Consider the following 14,448-nt stretch of genomic DNA (forward strand, 5'->3'; position numbering starts at 1 on the left):
GAAAAACATTAAGTTTTGCCTTCAAGAAAAATCATAATCACTCTGTTGTAGAAATGGATGATGAGTGGAAGAGTAGAGGGATAGTTATAGGTAGATAAGAGGTTATTAAAATATTAAGATCCTCCCCTAACTATATAAGATGGAGGGCCTGGACTAAGCAAAAGAAATGGGAAGGGAAATCTGAGAAAGGTTTTTCAGTGCTAGTCAGGAAAAGGAACTGATAGGCCTACATAACTGATTAAATTTGGCAGATAAAGAAAGGAACCTGTCAGACTCCTGATTTCTGGCTCAGTTCACTGGATGGCCAGTATTGTTCCTCCAGTATTGCTTCTATCAAACCAATCTTTTTAGTTTTCTACTGTGTAGCCTGTCCTGGCACTGGGGGTTAAGATTCCATTATGATTTAGCCTGGCTACTACAAAAGCCTTCTCTCTGGACCCTCTTGAAATTGTCCACTGCACAGCAGCCGGAGTGCTCTATCCAAAATGCAAATAAAATCCCATTTCTCCTGTACTTCACACCCTCCACTGCCCCTGCTATCTGAAGGACTAAAGTCCTTCACATGACTTAGGAGGAAGCACATGATCCAATAATTACAGCCACCCATTCTGTGATTGGATTTCCACATTTTATTTCATTTCTTACACTGATGGTGCTTGGTTATGTTTCAACTCATGCTGCCCTCTCTCAGTGCCCTCTTCAGTTTTATACACACACACACACACACACACACACACACACACACACACACACACACTATACTACACACACTATCTCTCCCAAATCTAACATCTTTCTTTCTGCACTAGTTAAAAAGCTTTTCTTGCTTTCAATCTCAGCTTGGTCTGTAGTTCTAGAAACATTATAAGCTTGTCAGGATGGATTAGTTTGCACATTTTTGTTTTTGTAGCATGTTGGATGTATCTCTAGGGTTGGACAACTTCGTTTTATGGTTCTGTTTTTCTGTTTCTGTCTTTTATTAAAGGAAGATAATGGTGTCAATATTATCCTCCTATCTTCAATACTTAGCACATATCTTGGTAGATAGTAGGTGTTTATGGATTTGTGGAATATGTAAATAAATGAATAGGTGGACACTAGGTGCATTCACTAAGTGGATTATGAAGAGGAGATACATGGAGAAATATGAGTTCAAATTTGTATTTTGCAGTTGAGGTGTCATGTAGTGCATCACAGAATAGCAGGCTGGATTGCATGCAAGATGTTTGCCTTTGGGATGAACATGTTGGTTTCTAGTGCTTAGTCCATGGAATGTGCTTCATGCCATTTGAAGTCATCCAGGAAGGCAGTAAGAAAGAAGAGAACCAGGGCAGACTCTAAGGTAATGTTTTAAATCATAAACACACACTCTACTTGGATGTCAAATGTCCTCCAGAGGTCCATGTGTTAAAGGATTGGTCCCTGCCCCTCCCCCTCCCCCAGAATTGGGAGGTATAGTACTTTTAGGAGATGGAGCCCAGTTGGAGGTCTTTAGGCCATTGGAATCCCAGTCTCCTTCCCCTGCACTCTTGGGTTGCTGGCTTGTTATATAAATGGTTTTGCTCAGCCACATGTCCTGCACCATTGCCATCCACCATCCCCACCAAAGGTCCAAAGCCATCTGACCTTGAACTGGAATTCCAACACTGTGAGCCGCATAAGCCCTTTCTCTTCATAAGTTACTTATGCATCTTATTACAATGTTGAAAAGCTGAATAGGCCACATGTCTATACATATCCATGCATGTGTACCTAAAATGAAAATCTCATGAAACACCATATGGTGCTCTTAGAAGATAGTTGTCTCTGCTTTCTTTTTTGTTATCCTGTCCTGTCTTTTCCTCTCTTAGAAGTTCTTTTCTATTCTGTTTAATATTATTTAAGAAGCTGTTAACAGTCAGACTTTACAGTCTGGTAACACTGCTATTCGGAAAAGCAGGAGTTCCGAAGGAAGAGGAGGGTGTAGTAAAGGACACTGACCAGAGGGGGCTGAGAAATAGGACCCAGTAAGAAGAGCTGTGCCACAGGAGCCAGAGGGGTATTTTTAAGAATGAATCTGTGGTCACAGGTGTGATATGCTACAGGAAGGTGAAGTGAGACTATTGAGTTTGACAATTAGGGAGCCTTCAGTAACCTTAGTGATGACACTTTACCAGTAGTTAGCTTGGAGTCAACCAAGGAGTGAGTGAGCAGAAAAGAGCCTAAGAACACGCTATTGTAGAGACAGACTGGCAGGTACTAGTCTTGCAAGGGTTTCCCCATCTCTGCTTTCACTTTTACTTATGATGACCTTAGCGGGTAAGCATTACTACTTGTGTGGATTTTTAAAAATGCAGTGAGTAATCTGCATCTCTGAGAAGGACATTTAGGTGCTCAAAGGTACCCATTAACACATAGTAAGTTGCAGAACTGGGAATCAAACCAGCCCATCCCAAATTTAAAGTCTATAGTTTTCCAGTTGGACTGTAACAGTTAGTATATTTTTGTGATGTTGGATAAGTAATTTAATTTCTATGGGCCTGAGTTTATTAATCTATGTAATTACACATGGAGAGAGTCGACGAAAATTTTAGATTACAGAAATACAGCAAATAAAGAGCAGGCATTCACCCACTTAGCATTTTCAATTTAATCTTCAAAGTTTTCCTAAAATTTATAAAAGTAATAAGAACATATGGTAAAAATTAAGCTGATGTATAAGGTTAAAAGAGACTTAATTATTTTCAAATCCTTTTCCATTTGAGTATTCTGATTTCAGGAAGAGGTTATTCTACTCTTAATTTTCTGGTTTATCAGCTAAGACTGAATATAAAGCACTTTATTCATCTGTTCCCTCTTTTTCTCCACATTCTTTGTGTAGAGATTATCTTGAGGATTTAGAAGAGATTCAGTGGCACTATGCTAAAATAAAAAGCACGCCAAGTTAGGAGTAAGAAACCTGAAATTGAGGCCTAGCTTGAAAGTGATTAGTTCAGTTCTTGTGAAGTGACTTCATTCCGGTGGACATTGACATCCTAGGCTCTGACTTACAGCACTGAGGATGAGCATGGGCACTGAGGAGCCCGCCAGAGCTCACGCATCTCACTCGGGTCACTCTGATGTCTAAGACCACCTTTGACTCTGTTTTGGAGCCCTTCCCAGAGCCTCTTGGCCCTCCTGTCCAGTCCCAGGGCACCACCCTTCATTTGAGGAAATAATTTGGGAGAAAAGTCTCAGAATCTTGCTTCCTGGACAGAATCATCTGGTGCTAGCACAAACACTTCAGGAAGCATCTTCCAAGGTGTCTGCCTGGAGAACACAGAGGCCAGGACCCTGGCACCAACAGTTCCACTTATGTGTTTGAACAAAATGTGTTTTTTTTTTTTTTTTCTTGTAGGAAGACAATAACAATAGTCTTTCAACAATCTAGGACAGTTCTGATGTCAAAATGAGATAAAGAATTCATGATAGTTTTATCATTGTTACTACTACCATGAATACTGTCTCTTACAATCACAGGAATTAAGAAGGCCTTGGGAATTCAGTGCCTACTTTCTGGAGGAGAATCTGAGCCTGAGGGAATGAGCTGCTTGCTTCAGGTTGAATGCCGCCCTGTGCCTCCCTTCCCCACCATGTTCAATGTGAAGAGAAGGTGTTCTTTAGAGATAGACATTAGAGGGCTGAGCCTGTCCAGGTAATGACCAGCTATAAGGATATCTACTAGGATAAAACCTTATAGGTTCTGCTGTAATTTTTCAGTCATAACCTTCCTGTGTAAAGGGAAGCTTGTCCTCTGGTTTATATCTCATGGTCATACTTTTTGTTTAATTAAAGTGATTCAATAATAAAAGAGGAATATCATTCTTCTCTTGCCACTGCAGAGTCTATGTACACCTCAAGGTTCCTTCTAGGCAAATAATAGACCAATTTACTCATAGCCTTTGGCAAGGCCAGTGCTTGTTGATTCCTTTATCTAAAACCATAGATTACTGACTAGCTAAGGATCTGTCTTAGTCCTTTGGCCTCTGACCCAGAGTATCCAGCCCTTTAATGATCTGAGTCCATGGTGACTGTGAAGATTCAGGAGTCCAGTTGTCAGCCCATTCCTAGGATCACTCAGTGCTATGGGGAATATAAGGACCCTACACACATCTTTCCAGTTTAAAGCCTAAGGCACAGGGTACCCGGCACAAAAGTAAAGCAAACCCAGGGTGTCTGAAAGCGAGCATGAGGAAGAAGAGGAGGACCAGCAAGTCATACTGGAGGACCCTTAGGAAGCTAGTCCCACATAGTTGGAGTGGAAGGAGGTTCAGATCAAGTCCTAAATATTGAAGACTTGAGGAAAGGAAGGCAAAGCTGGAAGCAGGACAGGTGAGTGAAATCTGGAGAATGACATCTGCTGGAAGAAGAACAAGAGCCCATGGTAACAAATGAATCTGGGTCCAAGCACAGAGAGTGATGTGGAAACCCCGGGGAACTCAGAGAGCATTAGGATGATGGCTACAGGCACAGATAGGGAAGGGAAGTTAGTGCGCTGAGACTGAGACCAAGATAGTGAGTGTGTGGAGTGTTTAAAGTACCTGGGTCAGAGGGCATAAAGACAGGAGGAGTGTCATGAAAGTGAACATCATGCACAGTGGTTGGGTGATAAAAAGGGTTAGGGAATGCTACCACAGAATGTAGAGATCGGAGAGAGGAATGTGAGTCTGGAGTTGACAGAGGAGAAAAGAACATCTTCAATCAAAACATTCCTAAGGGTTATACATCCTTGGAAGGAGAAATGAATTGGGTTGGCGTGAAGAAGCTGGAAGGTGACAGGACTGGTACCTGAATAGACAAGAAGACACAGAAGCACAGAATGCCCTCATTCTAGAAAGCGTGCAGGAGGCTCACCTGAGCTCTCAGCACCAGGAATTACCTCAGTTGCCGAAGTGTCTGGAGAAAGTTTCCTTTGAAATTTCCAAAAAGGTACGGTAGAACTTGCCAGTCATGACCCTTGCATTTGTGAAGCATTACCAGTTATTTCAGCCTTTTTCTTTCTACATGTGTCTAGTGTGCATGCATGCATGTATGTGTTTGTGCATGCATGTGAGTGTGGAGGCAAGAAGTTTATGTCAAATGGTTCCTGTGGCCCTTCAACTTCCTTGTCTTTCTTGCTTTTATTTATTCATTTAATAAAGAGAGAGTGAGAGAGAAAGAGATAGAGAGAATAGAGAATGGGCACTGCAGGGCATTCAGCCACTGGAAACAAACTCCAGACACATGTGCCACCTTGTACAACTGGCTTACATGAGCCTGGGGAACCAAACCTGTGTCCTTAGTCTTTACAGACAAGCACTTTAACTGCTATGCCATCTCTACAACCCCTTCATTCTTCTTAATCAAAATGGTACCTCATATTCTTGAGCTCATACTCTTGAGAAGTCTCTACACTGCTTCTTGGAAAAGGCTTGAGTAGCTAGGAGGAAAGGGACCTGAAAAAAGAGGTGTGTGTGGTGGTGGTGGTGGGGGGAGATTCTAGCTCCATCCTGTATGGCCTCCACTGTGACCTGGACTAGCTCTTGAGATCCAGCACATTGTCAAGACATATAAAATATGGGGCTATTTTGGGGAAGACTTAAGAAGCCTTTGTATTCAGCTAGACTGAGTTAGACCTGGAGTGGCTTGTGAAAGCAGGATAGGAATTTTTTGCTATGCATTTTTCTTTCTGTAGTTTAGTTCTCAGGTTTAGTGATCATCTGGCCTGTCTCATTGCTTCCATCTTAGAGGATAGAAAAGGGGGTGGGGAAGGAATAGACAATCTGCAGCCAAGCTCATGGGGAAGGAAAAAAATGAAGAAAGAAAAGAAAAAGGGAGGGAGGGAGAAAGGGTAGGAGAGCAGGAAAAGGAGGGAAGGAAGTAGGGAGCTCTGGGAACACATATACTCCTGTACCATAGGTTAGAAATGCATGAGAGGAACAGTTTAGGTTGGAATGGAGCAATTTCATAGGGTGAAATTTCTGGACAGTAATGAAAGTGCCATTATGCTATGGGTATTCCCACTTTATCCTTTAAGGGATAGAGCACTATGATCTCTTAGTATCTATGAGCTCTTCCAGGAAGGCCTAGCACCATAGGCCTGACATTGCAGAGCTCCTTCTCTCACCTTTCCTGGAGGTACTCACATGAACACTGAAGTAGGCTGACTTCTTGGGTTGACATAGTAAAAGGAAGCTGCCAGTGGGTGGAACATGAGAAAATTTTATGGGAAAGCTGCTTCTGCAGGGTGTGCCCACAATTGCTGTGAACTAATATGGCACAGGGGAGAATGGGAGATGACAGTATAGGGTGTAAGGGCTCTTCTATCCAAATAACTATTTCACCATCTTGCTCCAATAATATTGCTTAGCCTGTAAAACATGAACTAATTGGGATAAGTGCCTTTAGGAAAGCTACAAGATCACCCATAGGATGTGTGATTTGATTGTGTTTCCTTCTGGAAAAGGGAAATGAATTTTGGCATTTATCATGCGTATCTCAGCAACAGTTTATGAATGAAATTATGTATGAGCATTCCCAGCTTGTCTGAAGGGTCACAGAATGGTACCCAATTAGAGACATGAGTAATGCTTGAGTCATACATCTTTGGAGAATCAAATCTGTGTACTTTTTTATTGGAAAGGGTTCATATAAACACAAATGGTAGGAACATAGTTTAATAGAAGAAAAAGATATACTGTCTTCCATCATTTTGAGTGGCTCAACCTCATCTTTCTGACCTCCTTAAAGTTATAACCTTATTTGGGTGTTCTTATTTTTAAATTGAAACCTAGTTAGGAGACATTATTTTCATGCCATCACAAATTCTGGTTTGAGTTATGAATGATACAGCAAAACAAAAGATGTCAGAGAAATGAAGTCCAGAATATTTTGGTTGATACAGGTTATAATTATAAGGAGTGCTGGAAAGAGTTGCTGACAGCAGGTATTTTTGCTGAAATTGAGAAATTTCTGTGTTACAGGGTGGGGAAGTTGAAGGGAAGGTTTTCAGAGGGAACAAAGTGGCCTAAGGGAGGGACGTGAGAATTGCAATTTATGGACTAAAGGAGGGATCTACATCCTGAGGCCATGAAATCTCAGCTAACCTGTGTGTGTGTGTGTGTGTGTGTGTGTGTGTGTGTGTGTGTGTGTGTGTGCCTTTGTGTTTCAAGGTGTGTGTGTCTAAGTCAGAGGACACCTCAGGGTGCTGGTCCCCACCTTCCACCTTGTTTGAGACAGTGTTTCTCTTGTTTTCTTCTGTCAACATCAGGCTAGCTCACAAGCTTAGGGATTCTCAGTGCCACCCTTGATCAGCCTCCCATTGCTGTAAATGCATTGGGTTTACAGATATGTGCACTACTTATTTTCAGCTTTATTTGAGTTCTAAGGATCCAAGTTCTAATAGTTAAAGTTATTCAGCAAGCAGTTTTAACCACTGAGCCATATTTTCAGCCTCAGCTAATATTTTTACAAAGAGCATATATTATTGCTTTGGGTTTTAAGAAGGAAATGGGAGATCAAAGTCTTTGGTTAATTGTTTTTAACACCCCAGAGCACATAAGCCACACTACTTGCTACTGAAGCAAGATTTTTGTGCTTCCAGAGTTATATTTTTTTAAAAAAATATTTAATATATGTATTTGAGACACACACACACACACAGAGAGAGAGAAAGAAAGAGTGAGAGAAAGAGGGAGAATGGGCATGACAGGAATGCCAGCCACTGCAAACAAACTCCAGATGCATGCACCACCTTGTGCATCTGGCTTACGTGGGTGCCAGAGAATTTAACCTGGGTCCTTATGCTTTGCAGGCAAGTGCCTTAACTGTTAAGCCACCTCTCCAGCCCCTAAGTTATATATATATTTGAGTGAAAGAGGCAGAGAGAGGGAGAGAGAGAGTATGGGCAACCCAGGGTCTCCAGCCACTGCAAATGGACTCCAGATGCACGTGCCACCTTGTGCATCTGACTTACGTGGGTCCTGGTGAACTGAACCTGGGTCCTTTGGCTTTGTTGGCAAGTACCTCAACTGCTAAGCCTTCTCTTAACCCCCGGAGTTATATTTTTTGGGTGAACTTGGTGCTTTATTTAGTAGCCAATAGATTGATTCTTCCTTTCATTTTCCCCTTACACATCTTTCAGAGTCATTTTTACTTTGGAATTTTCCTGAAGAATCTTTGAGGGTAGGTCCATGTGCTTATCTACTCCTCACAATTATATCTCTAATATCAAGTGAGACAATGCACAAGGTTCCCAGAGGGAGTTGGAGAACTAAGTGTATTTTTGGGTTGTGAAAAACCCATGGTCTAAAGCAGTGAAACTTTGGGTAGAACTAGGGGATGATTGGCTTTTGGGCCTATGCTATAATGTCTGTGACGGTCAGAGGGTGCTGGTATATGTGTGTGTGCACATCCTGAGACTCTAGTCTTGCCTTTCTTTTGTATCAGAGTGGCTCTTGTTGGCTTGTGGGGTTGATCTTCCCTTAAGAGACTATTGTATTGCAAATTCCTTTGAATTGAATAGTTCCCTCATGGAGTCAAGAGGCCAAGTAGGGGCTAGCAGAAATTTATCAGGTCACATGATGACTCCCCAAGGTTACAGGGGGGAGGAGAGAAGCTCAAGAGACTCTAGAAGTCAAGAAGTCTAGGGGAAAGTCCCCTCTCTAAAGTTATACAAAAAGTGAATAACTGCTTGGAGAGTGACTCTCCCACCAACTGACCAAGGGACTTTCCTGCAGATGGTGTGCAGTGTGCTCTAGAGAGACAGCTTCCCTAAGAATCACCTCTGCTGAGGTGGTGGTTTTGGAGCCGCTGTTGCTTTTGAGTCCTCCATTGGTCCTGAAAGCAAGCCCTCCCCTGCTCTGTATGTCACCCTGGTGAGCTCATGGTTCACTAAACAGTTTTGCGCAATGATACTTTGGTCTATCATCTGAACCCTTGCTAGGGAGAATGAAGGCGTGCCTGCATTTTCCCAGAGGAAATGTTTCCTGCCACATACACACATGGGGCTCTTGAACAGCTCATCACCTTGACATCCGCTCACAGTGAACACTCTCTATGGGCATTTGGATTCATGTGTCAGCTTCTTTAACTTTTCTTGGGTACATGTATGAAGAAAGACCCCATTTTGCCTCCTTGCTTCAGGTTTGCAGTGACTTTTCTGAGTTGTGTTCCTGGGCTAATGTGGAAGGAACTTTTCTGCATGTTAGCTAAAAGGCCTTCCTCCTCCATCCCCGTCTGGCTGAATCTCCTGTTCTCCACGAGGGCTCATACTTGGGCCACAGGAACGTGTAGAGGATTGTGAAATACACTACAGTATTAGCTTAGATGTAGAAAGTCCTTAAGGGTCTTGCAATCTAAGCTCCTCAGGAGTTCTGTGACTCCTTTGCTTCCCATCTCTGTTAGAGCTACCTTTGGTCAGTGACTGGAGTCCACTCATAGTGCCCAGAGCTGTGGCCTATGGGAACACACAGGAAGAGAAGAGGGGACACTGAGTAGGTGCACTGCTTTTATTGTAACCCTTGAGTGGGGGTAGGGTGGTGAACACAGTCAAATCTTTGAAGCAGTGTGTTGTCTTTGGCAGCACAGAAGACAATTGGTGAATGTGTCTGGAAACCAAATAGGAGGAAATGAGGTGAAGTAAGAGAAGCTTGAATTAGACAGTTAAAATTGTGTAAATAATAAACAACAGTGATTATGGAATTGTCTTCTTAAGGAGGCTTTTAAAAATAGGAAATATTTTCTTGGATCACAGTTGAGTCTTTACTTATGGTTACCTGGGGATGGTTAATTCGATGATGCTAGGATGCTTCTAGCTAGCAAGCCCAGACAGCTGCTACATCCTCCTTGCTTAAATGAGGCAACAGAGGGGGAAACACTGGTAGAGACTTGGAGCTGGGAAAAGTGTGGAGAATGGAGAGTTGTATTCAGAGAGGACAGTGTGGAAGGCCACCTGTATATCACCAGAGAACTGCCATTCTTACCCTTTGCCTTTCCTTTCTATGAGTATGCACACATGTATGTATTCTCAGTCTCTCTCTCTCACCCACCTCTCTCTCTATATATATATACATATACATACATACACACACACACACACACACACACACACACACACACACACACACATCGCATCTTATTTCTGACTCCACGTCCGTTATTAATTCTAGTGAGGACACTGAAGTAACTTCACCACAGAATCCCCAGTACCTCTTCTCTGTGCTTGCTTGACAGATATGGTTCGGTTCTTAAAGCTGAGGACAGGACCCGTCTCTAGCCCTGCCGTTCACTGATCCCAGTCACCCTGTTCCTTTGTCTCTTGGATCCAGGGTTTTCCTGAATTTCACTGCCTTGCCCAGCCCTTGCCTGAGAATAACTGGACGTGGATGAAACCACAGTGAGGGAATGGGGGTGAAGCAGAGATGGCTTCTGCCTTCTCAGCTGGGCTGGGTGCGCTCTGCTTGATTAGCATGAGAATAGAGAGACTCTCCTGTTATCTTCCCTTAGGGATGGAGAGCTGTGCAGAGGGAAGGCTCCAGCTTGGAGTCTGGTTCTCTCAGGGACTCTGGGACTGGGGAAATAACTACACATTCCGGCAATCCTCTGAGGAACTTGGGATCCACAGTATTGAGAAAAGCTTTGATGGAGCCGGCTGGTGGATCTCCACTCCAGATTTTCCAGCTGTCCCTGTCCCCCCCCACCGCTCAGAGAGCAGGATGCTGAGATGGCTCGGTGATGCAGAAGGTATGTGCTTTTTCAGTTCTGGTGCTGATGCTGTGTGTGTGGTGAGGTCTCTGTGGCGCAATGGACGAGCGCGCTGGACTTCTAATCCAGAGGTTCCGGGTTCGAGTCCCGGCAGAGATGGTCACCTGGCAGGTGTCTCTTTTATTTTGAATGCTGTCATACTAGGCTGGTAATTATATTTATTCATCCCCGGAGGCTCTGGGGAGAGAAAGGGAAGCTTTATCCTTGGGAATGCTGAACCTTATCTCCCTTTTGCTTCCTTGCGTCTTCCCTCTTGCTCTCTTCCTCCCTTACTGATTTTCATTTTCTACCGGAGGCTTGGATGTCTGCCTCATGTCTGCTTAGCTCGGCTGAGACAGCTTTTGAATCCTTTGATTCACAAAGGGATAACAGGCACATAGCCACTAAGATGCCGGGTCACAGGCTTTGGGACAACTGCGGCTCTTACCTTTTATCTCCTGGAACACAAAGGGGCACATTGACCCATGTACAGAGGAGATAAATGGCCACTTGTTCTCTGAGGTAGTGCCCTCCCTGACCAAGGCGCTCTCTTTGGGGTCTGGAGATGGCTAGGGTCACACAGAGGATAATTCCTGGTGCTATCTTTGTCAGCTACAGTTTTGTATTCCCAGGGCTTTGGTTGCTACAGCTCATAACTCGCCTTCTCACCTGTAAGGTGAAATGTAACCATTGCTCTTTGTCCCGGAGGAACAGACCACAAAGCAATGCACTAATTGCCAGCAGTAAGTTGGCGGAGCCTGTCTGCAGGAAGTCAAGGGTCTCCTGCTTCATTGCTTTTTACTGTGAAGTTTGGTGTGTCCTCTGGCATGCACGTGAATGCCATATTGATAACTTACAGCCAGCCTTTTCCACACCCACTCGCATTCACTTCTGCTCTCTTTCCTTGTCTCATCTAATGGGCCATCGTCAACCAGCTTGGGACCTTGGTCAGACTGGGATGGAGCTTGGGTTTCTATTTTGGGCAGGTCTGGCCCTCTCCCTTGCATCTTGCTGTTGCTAGCCTATGCACAGAATGAGCTTCCTTGCCAAGAACTGACCTCCACCTCAGCTGATCCCAGGAAACCTGAGAAGACACCTTCCTTGACTGCTAGAGAAAGTCAGAATTTCTCCCACGTGGGACTTCTTGGATAGGCAAATGGGACAGAGAGACATTCACTCTCACGCTGAGGAAGCTGGAGCAGCGTGGGGATGGCATGTTTACTTGGGCACAGGGAAGCCATGCTAACAGGTGGAGAGTTCATAAGGCAGAAGAGGACTCCCGATGGACGTAGGTGCTTTTTCTTTCAATGTGTGTACATTTGTCGGAAATCAAAACTGCAATTCTTTTGAAGTAGTAGTGCTATAAAAGACTTCAAGTCCTGTTGCAAGAGCCAACATAGCCATGCCTTTCTGAATTATCTTAGTGGATAGTTCATATATAACTCACACATCAGGCCTTTGGAGTGTACTAATGTAGACCATAAATTCCTGAAAATCCCTTTCTGGATCATATTTAATCTATTGTGAACTTGACCTATTTTTGGTATATTTGCTTTGAGCTCTGACCATAAAGAAAAAAAAATAGTATGTGTGGTGAAGGTGGATGGGGGGGGAGTTTTGAGAGGGGATAATCCTATTTTTTAACTATTATTGCAATACCACACACATTGTTCTAGTTCAATAGTAAGAGTACCGAGAGAAAAGAGATTGTTCTTACACGTGCTCTGAAAAGAATGGGTTCATTCAAGTTCATTCCAAGGTTTGCTCTTGTCTGAAAGTGTCCTAGGAATAATAATTAGATATCATGGAATCAGGACCAAGGATAGAGGTGGAGACAGGGAGAGTTATGTTTGAGCTACTGGGAATTGCACTGGGATGGTTCCTGCTTGATCAGAATGTGATGTAGCCAGCAACTTAGGTGAAGTTGTCTATCGGTGACCATTAAAACCGGCAAAGGTCTCCAAGCCTGCCTGTCATCTGTCATTTCCACTTTCTCACCTGAAACCATAGGAGCTTAAGGTGAGCTGTAGCTTTGCCAAATAACAGAGTTACCTTTGCTCGAGTTTACTAAACTTCTGAACTTTAATTTGCTTTTCTTATAGGAACAAGGTTATATCATATTTCCCACAAATGTGAAAATCGATGAGAAAGTTCATGGTACAGCTGCGGACGGGTAGGTACGCTGTGCTGGTGCACAGGCTGTGTTCATCTCACTGCACGTGTGGAAGGCACCTGTCCGTAACACAAGGAAAAGAGAAGGTGTGAATCATCAGCCCCTGACTCCAGCATCCAAACCAGCTGTAGCCACGAGCTTGGGAAGACGCTAACGTGGAACAAGATGACAGAGTAAGCGGCACCTGGTGGCACACTCCTTTCATCCCAGCACTTGGAAGGCAGAGGTAGGAGAATTGCCATAAGTTTGAGGCCACCCTGAGACTACATAGTGAACTCTAGGTCAGTCCGGGATAAAGAGTGAGACCCTACCTGAAAGAAAGAAAGTAAGAAAGAAAGAAAGAAAGAAAGAAAGAAAGAAAGAAAGAAAGAAAGAAAGAAAGAAAAAGAAAGGAAGAAAGAAACAAAGAAGGAAAAAGAAAAAGAGAGAGACAGACTGGATGTCCTTCCAGGGACAGATGGTTCTTCTATGCCTCATATTAAGGAATTCATCTGAGCTAGGTAAGTAGAGAGTCCTGGAAGTCCCCTCAAAGAAAGGAACTAAAAGATTCCACTTACATAAAGCCCAATTGGCTTTTGGCTCTATGTCTGCCTTTGAGGGGTGATGTTATGTGAACTTGAAAAATGGCATCATTTTTCTTTTACATTTGCAAAAATTCTTCTGTATGTGATAACAATTTTCCTTTTACTAGTGAGGGATGAATCCTAACTTATGAATGTAATAATTATTATATTTTAACGATAGAGTACAAAATAGAAACAGTTTTTTTATAAAGTCACTTTACTGTAGGAATTAAATGTTTCAGAGGTACTGGAGCTGATCATTAATTGCAAAGGATACAGGGCAGATATGTCTTATTTGTTATTGTATTTTCAGTGTTGGAAACATGCTAGACAGTTGATGGATATATTTGAAAGAATTAATGCTGACTTAGACTGACTATAAATTATGTAGATAGCAGAAAGAAAGAGATTCTGCTTAGCTCCTGGGGATCAGGAACACAGCAATCTCTTCATGCATTAATTCATTCACATAACAGATATTCATCAAATGCTCACTTTGTGCCATTTTCCATTATTCCAGGTACTGGCATCTGACACAGCAGCCCTCTCCTCCCTTGTGGAGTGTGTACACCTAAGATGAGACAAATGACAGGCAGGCAAATAAACACTACAGAGAATTTGTGCTGCAGAAGAGGTTTAGAGACGAGGTGGGTAGAGCATGCTGGTTATGGTGGACTGCTTTCATGTGATGACATTTGAGCGGAGAAGGATAAGATCCAGGTCTTGGGAACTTCACACAGAGAGATAACAAAGGAAGAGACCCTTCGGTGGTGGCCAGCTTGAGCAGAAAGCCCCAAAGCCAGTTCATTACAATGGAGAGATGATGGGCAGGGCTGAATCCAGAACTCAGTTGGGGAATGTCACTGAGGGCAATGTTCTTAATGATGTCACATCCACCTTGCCTAGTTACACCCTGTATTTTCTGATATCTTTTCTACCATTCTACAAACAAAATTCACAGGCAATATAAGC

General features: G+C 43.2%; 1 protein-coding gene and 1 non-coding gene across 7 annotated transcripts in view; both read left to right on the top strand.

The window, feature by feature from the left end:
• Positions 1–10,589: 10,589 nt before the first annotated feature.
• The window catches only part of Aim2 (absent in melanoma 2), an 88,844-nt gene continuing 84,985 nt past the window's right edge, over positions 10,590–14,448 (top strand). Inside the window, exons 1-3 of one of the 6 annotated variants that reach the window (XM_045131935.1) lie at positions 10,590–10,740; positions 12,843–13,139; positions 13,997–14,123. The gene's annotated coding sequence lies outside the window, so the exon portion shown is untranslated. The other 5 variants (XM_045131947.1, XM_045131942.1, XM_045131926.1 and 2 more) reach the window with 5 other exon arrangements.
• On the top strand, positions 10,787–10,860 carry Trnar-ucu. Its single transcript has one exon. It is a non-coding gene; the product is annotated as a tRNA-Arg (tRNA).

The sequence above is a fragment of the Jaculus jaculus genome, chromosome 1 (assembly GCF_020740685.1).
Source record: "Jaculus jaculus isolate mJacJac1 chromosome 1, mJacJac1.mat.Y.cur, whole genome shotgun sequence".
In the NCBI taxonomy this organism is placed as follows: domain Eukaryota; kingdom Metazoa; phylum Chordata; class Mammalia; order Rodentia; family Dipodidae; genus Jaculus; species Jaculus jaculus.